Below are 9,396 nucleotides of genomic sequence, written 5' to 3'. Positions count from 1 at the left end.
AGCTGGGACCGAGAGATTGAGAAACAGCTTCTATCTCAAGGCCATCAGGCTGCTAAACCGCAATCACTAACTCAGAGAGACTGCTGCCCACATTGAGACCCAATCACTGGCCACTTTAATAAATGGATCACTAGTCACTTTAAACAATGCCACTTTAAATAATGCCACTTTAAGAATGTTTACATAGCTTACATTACTCACATCACATGTATGTACTGTATTTTATACCATCTACTGCACCTTGCCTATGCCGCTTGGCCATCGCTCATCCATATACTTATATGTGCATATTCTCATTCACCCCTTTAGATTTGTGTGTATTAGGTAGTTGTTGGGGAATTGTTAGATTACGTGTTAGATTTTTGTGAATTAGGTAGTTGTTGGGAATTGTTTGATTATTTGTTAGATATTACTGCACTGTTGGAACTAGAAGCACAAGCATTTCACCACACTCGCATTAACATCTGCTAACCATGTGTTATGTTCCCCAGTTTCTATGTTGTTTTGGGTTTGTTTGTGTATATGTATGTGTGTACTTCAGGAAATGGCTTCCTGGATTCGAAGCAGCTGATTGGTCTGCCCCATCGAAGATTGGAGGTCTGATCCCGCCCTCTCGTCAGGGATACAGCTGTCTACAATTACAGACTCCTGCAGCTTGAAAAGCCAGTGTTCCTTTGTTAGAAAGAGAGCTTCTCGAATGTCCTGTGTTGGTTGTTGGTCAGAGACAGTTTTGGTAAAGTATTTTGTAGCTGCTACTTCTGAGGTACGTGTGTGCCAATAAGACTCAGTGTTTTTGATTATTGATATTGTTCACTTTAAGTTTGTATTATTCTGTTTCATTTGTTCCCAGGGGTGGAAGGGGAAGGCACCTTGGGAGTGCTTAGGCAAGAGGCCTGCAGGCATGCATATACCTGTAGTATGTACTCTCTATGCACACTAGGTAAGACCTGGGCGGACCACCCTCTGTATTTTGGTTAGCACGCCAGGTGGCGTTAAGGTTAGGTAAGTAGTGGGTTGGCAGGTAAGGTAGGAGAGAGGACTCTTAACTTTGACGTTATTTGCTTTGGTTCCGTCCAGCCCATTTTCCCTACATTACCGTGTTAAGGAAATAAATTCCCAGTAAACGGTAATATTCTCTGCCTCTGTCATCCTTACCTGCACCTACAATCCCATACCTCTTTCACTCCACGGGGAGTTGAGTGTAGCAGGGTGTTGTGTTCCCTCCTCCAAGAGGCGTGCGTAAGACATGCGTATGTGAACAAAAACATTTGTTTTGATGGGCAACTGGCCCGCTGCCTCCCTTTTGTAGGCCCGCAGACAAATATTTTTTTTAATATTTTTTTTTAACTCAGTTGGTCTCAATTTACTGTTGGGAGTTAGAATAATAGAATACACAAGGTGGAATTTTGAAATGTGGTTGTGCATCAGTAGTCACTCAATTTACCCATGTCAGCAATTTATTTTTAGATATTGGTAAGTTAGTCTAGTGGCCAACTATCTAAACTTGTAAGCATGGTCGAATTACCGACCGGGGTGGGGCCCATTGATCATCAGTTATATTAAAAACTGCAAATATTTGCCTCCACCCTATGGCAAAATGTGTAGAATTGCATGATATTACCTGTAAAATAGCACATTCTTTCTGCCCTATGGCAAAATGAGTAGATCTGCATGAAATGAGTTATAAAATTGTAAAATGTTCTCTTCACCCCATTGTGCAGGATTGCAGGAAATTAACTTTAAAACATAAATGTTTTCCCTTCGCTGTCACAAGAAGGAAGGCTAAAATGTTTTGCTCACAAGGTGGGGAGAGTATGGATGTGGGCATGCAGACCCATGAGCCACTGTGGCCCCTAATTATGAGTTTTTTTTGTCCCCCCCATCAGTTGCCCATCCCTGTTCTATGGTAGGGGCCTTTGTTGCTGCCCTATGCACCAGCCAGCGCGATGGGGGTGAGTGAGTATGGGTACGAGCCAACAAGCGGTTTATTCTCAGACTAGTTGTAAGATCTCTGAGCCTGACCATATAGGCTATTCTCCAGGCGAGTACCAAACCATTAGAAATTAGACCCTGTCGCACCACTTCTGCAAAATGTCCTACAATACATGTACTGTGGATATATAAATAATTCAAATGAGGATGGGACTGCACTATCCGTATGGTCATCACATCCATTTGAGCAATCCACATTTGAACATCATACAATGATCAAATTAATAATGATCAATTGATAGTGTCACATTACTGTCTGTATGTGACCCTGTCACACTGCGTCTACAATCACAATTGATAAATCTGGTGAATAATTAAGTGATAATGCCTAAAAAGCCGGTGTATGGAGGATATATTGGCACGGGTGTTATACCTTCCAAACACCGGTTTCTCGAGCATTATCAAATTTATAAAGCCCTTCTTACATCAGCTGATATCTCAAAAACCTGTACAGAAACCCAGCCTAAAACCCCAAACAGCAAGCAATGCAGGTGTAGAAGCACGGTGGCTAGGAAAACCTCCCTAGAAAGGCCAGAACCTAGGAAGAAAGCTAGAGAGAAACCAGGCTATGAGGGGTGGCCAGTCCTCTTCTGGCTGTGCTGGGTGGAGATTATAACAGAACATGGCCAAGATGTTCAAATGTTCATAGATGACCAGCAGGGTCAAATAATAATAATCACAGTGGTTGTCGAGGGTGCAACAGGTCAGCACCTCAGGAGTAAATGTCAGTTGGCTTTTCATAGCCAATCATTCAGAGTATCTCTACTGCTCCTGCTGTCTCTAGAGAGTTGAAAACAGCAGGTCTAGGACAGGTAGCACGTCCAGTGAACAGGTCAGGGTTCCATAGCCGCAGGCAGAACAGTTGAAACTGGAGCAGCAGCACGACGAGGTGGACTGGGAACAGCAAGGAGTCATCATGCCAGGTAGTCCTGAGGCATGGTCCTAGTGCTCAGGTCCTCCGAGAGAAAGAAAGAAAGAGAATTAGAGAGAGCATATCTAAATTCACACAGGACACCGGATAAGACAAGAGAAATACTCCAGATGTAACAGACTGACCCTAGCCCCCTGACACAAACTACTGCAGCATAAATACTGGAGGCTGAGACAGGAGGGATCAGAAGACACTGTGGCCCCATCCGATGATACCCCCGGACAGGGCCAAACAGGCAGGATATAACCCCACCCAGTTTGCCAAAGCACAGCCCCCACACCACTAGAGGGATGTCTCCAACCACCAACTTACCGTCCTGAGACAAGGCCGAGTATAGCCCACAAAGATCTCCGCCACGGCTCAACCCAAAGGGGGGGTGGAGCCAACCCAGACAGGGTGAGGTTGTTAATTGGAGACAGCTGCGTCCTGACGAGGGGGCGGGGTCAGCTCTCCAATCAGCTGCTTGGAGAACTTCAGGAAGCCATTACCTGAAACACAAACTACAACACAGAAACTGGGGAACGTAACATGCATTGCTTGCTGTTTGGGGTTTTAGGCTGGGTTTCTGTACAGCACTTTGAGATATCAGCTGATGTACGAAGGGCTATATAAATACATTTGATTTGATTTAACCTAGAAGTGACAAAAGCATGGATTAATTTTTTTGGACAGAAAGTTTCAGATTTTTGCAATGTTACATAGATGGAAAAAAGCTGTCCTTGAAATAGTCTTGATATGTTGGTCAAAAGAGAGATCAGGGTCCAGAGTAACGCCGAGGTCCTTCACAGTTTTATTTGAGACGACTGTACAACCATCAAGATTAATTGTCAGATTCAACAGAAGATCTCTTTGTTTCTTGGGACCTAGAACAAGCATCTCTGTTTTGTCCGAGTTTATAAGTAGAAACTTTGCAGCCATCCACTTCCTTTTCTCTTAAACACAGGCTTCCAGCGAGGGCAATTTTGGGGCTTCACCATGTTTCATCGAAATGTACAGCTGTGTGTCATCAGCACAGCAGTGGAAGTTAACATTATGTTTCCGAATGACATCACCAAGAGGTAAAATATATAGTGAAAACAATAGTGGTCCTAAAACAGAACCTTGAGGAACACCGAAATTTACAGTTGATTTGTCAGAGGACAAACCGTCCAGACAAACTGATATCTTTCCACCAGATAAGATCTAAACCAGGCCAGAACTTGTCCATGTAGACCAATTTGGGTTTCCAATCTCTCCAAAAGAATGTGGTGATCAATGGTATCAAAAGCAGCACTAAGGTCTATGAGCACAAGGACAGATGCAGAGCCTCGGTCTGACGCCATTAAAAGGTCATTTACCACCTTCATAAGTGCAGTCTCAGTGCTATGATGGGGTCTAAAACTAGACTTAAGCGTTTCATATACATTGTTTGTCTTCAGGAAGGCAGTGAGTTGCTGCGCAACAGCTTTTTCAATTTTTTTTGAGAGGAATGGGAGATTTGATATAGGCCAATAGTTTTTTATATTTTCTGGGTCAAGGTTTGACTTTTTCAAGAGAGGCTTTATTACTGCCACTTTTAGGGAGTTTGGTACACATCCGGTGGATAGAGAGCCGTTTATTATGTTGAACATAGGAGGGCCAAGCACAGGAAGCAGCTCTTTCAGTAGTTTAGTTGGAATAGGGTCCAGTATGCAGCTTGAAGGTTTAGAGGCCATGATTATTTTCATCGTTGTGTCAAGAGATATAGTACTAAAACACTTGAGTGTCTTCCTTGATCCTAGGCCCTGGCAGAGTTGTGCAGACTCAGGACAACTGAGCTTTGGAGGAATACACAGATTTAAAGAGGAGTCCGTAATTAGCTTTCTAATGATCATGATCTTTTCCTCAAAGTTCATGAATTTATCCCTGCTGAAGTGAAAGCCATCCTCTCTTGGGGAATGCTGCTTTTAGTTAGCTTTGCGACAGTATCAAAAATAAATTTGGGATTGTTCTTATTTTCCTCAATTAATTTGGAAAAATAGGATGATCGATTATCACTTTTATACAACGGTTTACCAACATATTAAAATTATGATTGACATATTTTCATCATTTTTATTTCTCATTAGTCATTCTCATTAATGTATTATTATTACCTTGTTAGTCTCATTCCAAACGTCGAAAAATTCTTGGTTATCTGCACAAACCCTGGCATAAATTATGAATCAGCAATAATACAAATTGGCTAAATTATTTATTTACTAACTAGCTAAATAATCACAGAAATACATAGATATTGGTTAACAATGATAGAAAAGTCCCTAGTGGGCTAAGCTGATATGACAGCTTGGTAGACAAAAGGAAAGTGGTGGGACTCAAAGAGTGGGAAAGACAAAATTGATTCATTACACACAGTTTATAATTATATTCATTGATGCTAATTCTTTGCACATGAACAGCTGCTTATTCAAGAATGATTGCAATGTATATATATTTACGCCCGTATGTCGTTATTGTTTTCTCTGTTGGAATCCTCAATCGTCCTGTAGGGTTCATCAGAGTCTCTGGTTAACTTTCATTGAAGTCACAAAGTCTTTTGTGGTTGTGGGATGGTTAGAACCGATACTTTAGAGTACCATTCAGAAATGTTCCCATAGATTAGATGCTTCGGCGGTTGTCAGTATTCTCGTTCTAGATTTATGTAATTTCTATCTGCAGACCAGTAATTATACATCTGATTTGCTCTTATTCTGTAGGGATCGATAGTCTCAGAGTTTAACCATTTCCAGCCGTGTAGCCAATGCTCCACGTGGTATTGTCTTGTCTTTTGGTAGAGTGGTAGTTTAAATCACTTCACGCACCAGCATCACCCTGCATGTTTAGGTCTAATGTGAATTTCTTCAGGAGTGGGTTTTATCCTTTGTTGAAGAAGGGGCGGTTCTATGACGCCTAATGTGATGTCTGGGTTCACGGGGGTGGAGATACTGACTTGGTTAACTTTATATGAAAACCAATATTTTGTCATTTAGAAGGTTAACATCACATTACATCTTTTCACAAATAGTTTCATGTTTAATCACATATGTTTCACAATATTTAGATGTAAACCTGACAGCTGGGAAATGTACACTTTAAGAGATCGTCGTTCATGAGATCACCAAATGAAAAGTGTGTTTCATTTGGTGATCTCATAAAGGACAGGAAACACACATAATGGTATCTCTTAAAGTGTCCAGGAGAGAGAGGGAGGGGGGGGGGAATCCATGATCTACACCCAGAAAGGGCCACGTCATGACAACTGGCTGAGAAACGCTGCCTGCTTCTCTCTCTCTCATCCCGATCACTACACGTTCATTACTATCGGACAATTCAAATTTGAATTTGAGATCGAATTTGAATATTGAAACAATGTTGCAAATGTCGGCGAGACAGACAGTAAGTTTTATACAAATCTCTGCTGTTGAAAACTAAATGTTAGTCCCCAAAGAAATGTGAGTTAATGTCTAGATGCTTTTTCAAATCAAATCAAATGTTATTGGTCACATACACATGGTAAGTAAGATGTTAATGCATGTAGCGAAATTCTTGTGCTTCTAGTTCCGACAGTGCAGTAATATCTAACAAGTTATATGTAACAAATTACACACCATATACCCAATACCCAATACACATAAGTAGGAATGAATTAAGGCTATATACATATGGACGAGCAATGTCAGAGCGGAACACACATACGTAAAGAGATGAATCAGATTATGTACATATAAATATATGGATGAGTAATGGCCGTGCGGCATAGGCAGTAGATGGTATAGATTTTTTTTATTTATTTTTCCATGTAAGTTGACTGAGAACACATTCTCATTTACAGCAACAACCTGGGGAATAGTTACAGGGGAGAGGAGGGGGATGAATGAGCCAATTGTAAGCTGGGGATGATTAGGTGGCCATGATGGTATGAGGGCCAGATTGGGAATTTAGCCAGGACACTGGGGTTAACACCCCTACGATAAGTGCAATGGGATCTTTCATGACCTCAGAGAGTCAGGACACCCGTTTAACGTCCCATCCGAAAGACAGCACCCTACACTGCCCTGGGGTATTGGGATATTTTTTAGACCAGAGGAAAGAGTGCCTCCTACTGGCCCTCCAACACCACTTTCAGCAGCATCTGGTCTCCCATCCAGGGACTGACCAGGACCAATCCTGCTTAGCTGCAGCGCAAGCCAGCAGTGGGATGCAGGGTGGTATGCTGCTGGCAAATATAGTGTATACATATGAGATGAGTAATGTAAGATATGTAGACATTATTAATGTGGCGTTATTTAAAGTGGCTAGTGATACCTTTTATTAAATCCATTTATTAGATTTATTAAAGTGGCCAGAGATTTGAGGCTGTATGTTGGCAGCAGCCACTCTGTTAGTGATGGCTGTTTAACAGTCTGATGGCCTTGAGATAGAAGCTGTTTCACAGTCTCTCGGTCCCAGCTAGTGTGGATCAAGTTTATAACTTCCCTGCCTGGGCTGATGAGACAGTGGATTGCGCAGTCAAATGGAACAGAGTAAATACACATTTTAATGTCATAGATTCAGCCAGTGGTAACTTGTGGAATAGACGCCGGCTGGAATGCTCTTTTAACCAATCAGTATTCAGGATTAGACCCACCCGTTGTATAACTGATCTCCATCAACATAAAAGTGTTTAATTTTTACTCAATATTGAATTACTTCATTATATTGTGTATTTGTTTCTTTGCTTTTCATATTCTTAACACCAATAGCTTGTCCCTCAACCATTCTCAGTCTGTTCAATAAAAACCCTGCACTGTATGTTTTGTACATACTGTCTGAACACAGCACACTATGTGAGTAGCTGTCACGTCCTGGCCAGTATAAGGATTAATTGTTATTGTAGTTTGGTCAGGACGTGGCAGAGGGTATTTGGTTTATGTGGTTCGGGGTGGTGTTTTTTCTAAAAGGGCATGTGATTTAAGTATTCCGGGGTTTTTGGGCACTGTTCCTTGTTTACGTATTTCTATGTTGATCTAGTTAGTTGTATGTCTATGTTTGGTTAATTGGGGTGGACTTCCAATTGAAGGCAGCTGTGTGGTGTTGCCTTTGATTGGAAGTCCTATATTAGTTGGGTGTGTTTGTCTGTGTAATGGTGGGAGATTGTTCTGTGTTTAGCTTTGTGCCTTGCCAGACTGTCTGTTGATCGTTCGTTCTCTTGTTTGTTATTTTTGTACGTTCATTCTGAGTTAATAAACGTCAAGATGAGCTTACACATACCTGCTGCGTTTTGGTCCTCCTTCACCGACAATAACCGTGACAGAATCTCCCACCAAACCAGGACCAAGCAGCAGAGGAAGGAGCAGAGAAATTTTGAATTGGACAAACGGGAGAGATGGACATGGGAGCAAGTTATGGCCGGCGAGAGGGCCCATGGAGAATGGCTGGTAAGGACCGGGAACGTTTTCGAGGATCGCGACTGGCGTTGAAGCACGAGAGGGGGGGGCACACGGGTAGTTTGTCTTGGGGGGGGCACACGGGTAGTTTGGCTAGGCCTAGGAAGAGCCGGAAGCCAGCTACCCGTGGTTATATGGAGGAGCGTATGAGGTGGAGAGCGCCATAGTGCGCTCCTCAGCGAAACATCTCACCCATACGCACGCACAGTCTGGTGCGCGTTATTCCAGCCCCTCGCAGGTGCCGTGCTAGAGCGGGCATCCAGCCTGGTAGGAGGATGCCTGCGCAGCGCATCTGGTCGCCGGTACGCCTCCGAGGACCAGGCTACCCAACTCCCGCTCTACGCACGGCTACCATCAGGCCCCTGCACAGCCCAGTCCGCCCTGTACAAGCACCCCGCTCGTACAGGGCTACTAGTTCCATCCAGCCAGGACGGGTTGTGCAGGAGGTAAGATCAAGACCGCCTGTGCGCCTCCATAGCCCTGGGTTTCCAGCTCCTGTCTCTCGTGCGGACCCGGAAGTGCATCAGCCCAGTCCGACTCGTCCTGTTCCCGCTCCCCGCACTAGCCTGGAGGTGCGTGTTCCCAGTCTGGTACGTCCAGTACCAGCACCACGCACCAGGCTTCAAGTGCGTCATCCCAGTCCGACGTCGCCAGAACTGCCCGTCAGTCAAGAGTCGCCAGAACTGCCCATCAGTCAAGAGTCGCCAGAACTGCCCGTCAGTCAAGAGTCGCCAGAACTGCCCGTCAGTCAAGAGTCGCCAGAACTGCCCGTCAGTCAAGAGTCGCCAGAACTGCCCGTCAGTCAAGAGTCGCCAGAACTGCCCGTCAGTCAAGAGTCGCCAGAACTGCCCGTCAGTCAAGAGTCGCCAGAGCCACCCACTAGTCAGGAGATGCCAGAGTGGCCAGACTGCCCGGAGATGCCAGAGTGGCCAGACTGCCCGGAGATGCCAGAGTGGCCAGACTGCCCGGAGATGCCAGAGTGGCCAGACTGCCCGGAGATGCCAGAGTGGCCAGACTGCCCGGAGATGCCAGACTGCCCGGAGATGCCAG

Source organism: Salmo trutta, chromosome 18, assembly GCF_901001165.1.
Source record: "Salmo trutta chromosome 18, fSalTru1.1, whole genome shotgun sequence".
NCBI classification, from domain to species: domain Eukaryota; kingdom Metazoa; phylum Chordata; class Actinopteri; order Salmoniformes; family Salmonidae; genus Salmo; species Salmo trutta.
The sequence above is the reverse complement of the archived record's forward strand: the minus strand, read 5'-3'. Positions refer to the sequence as shown.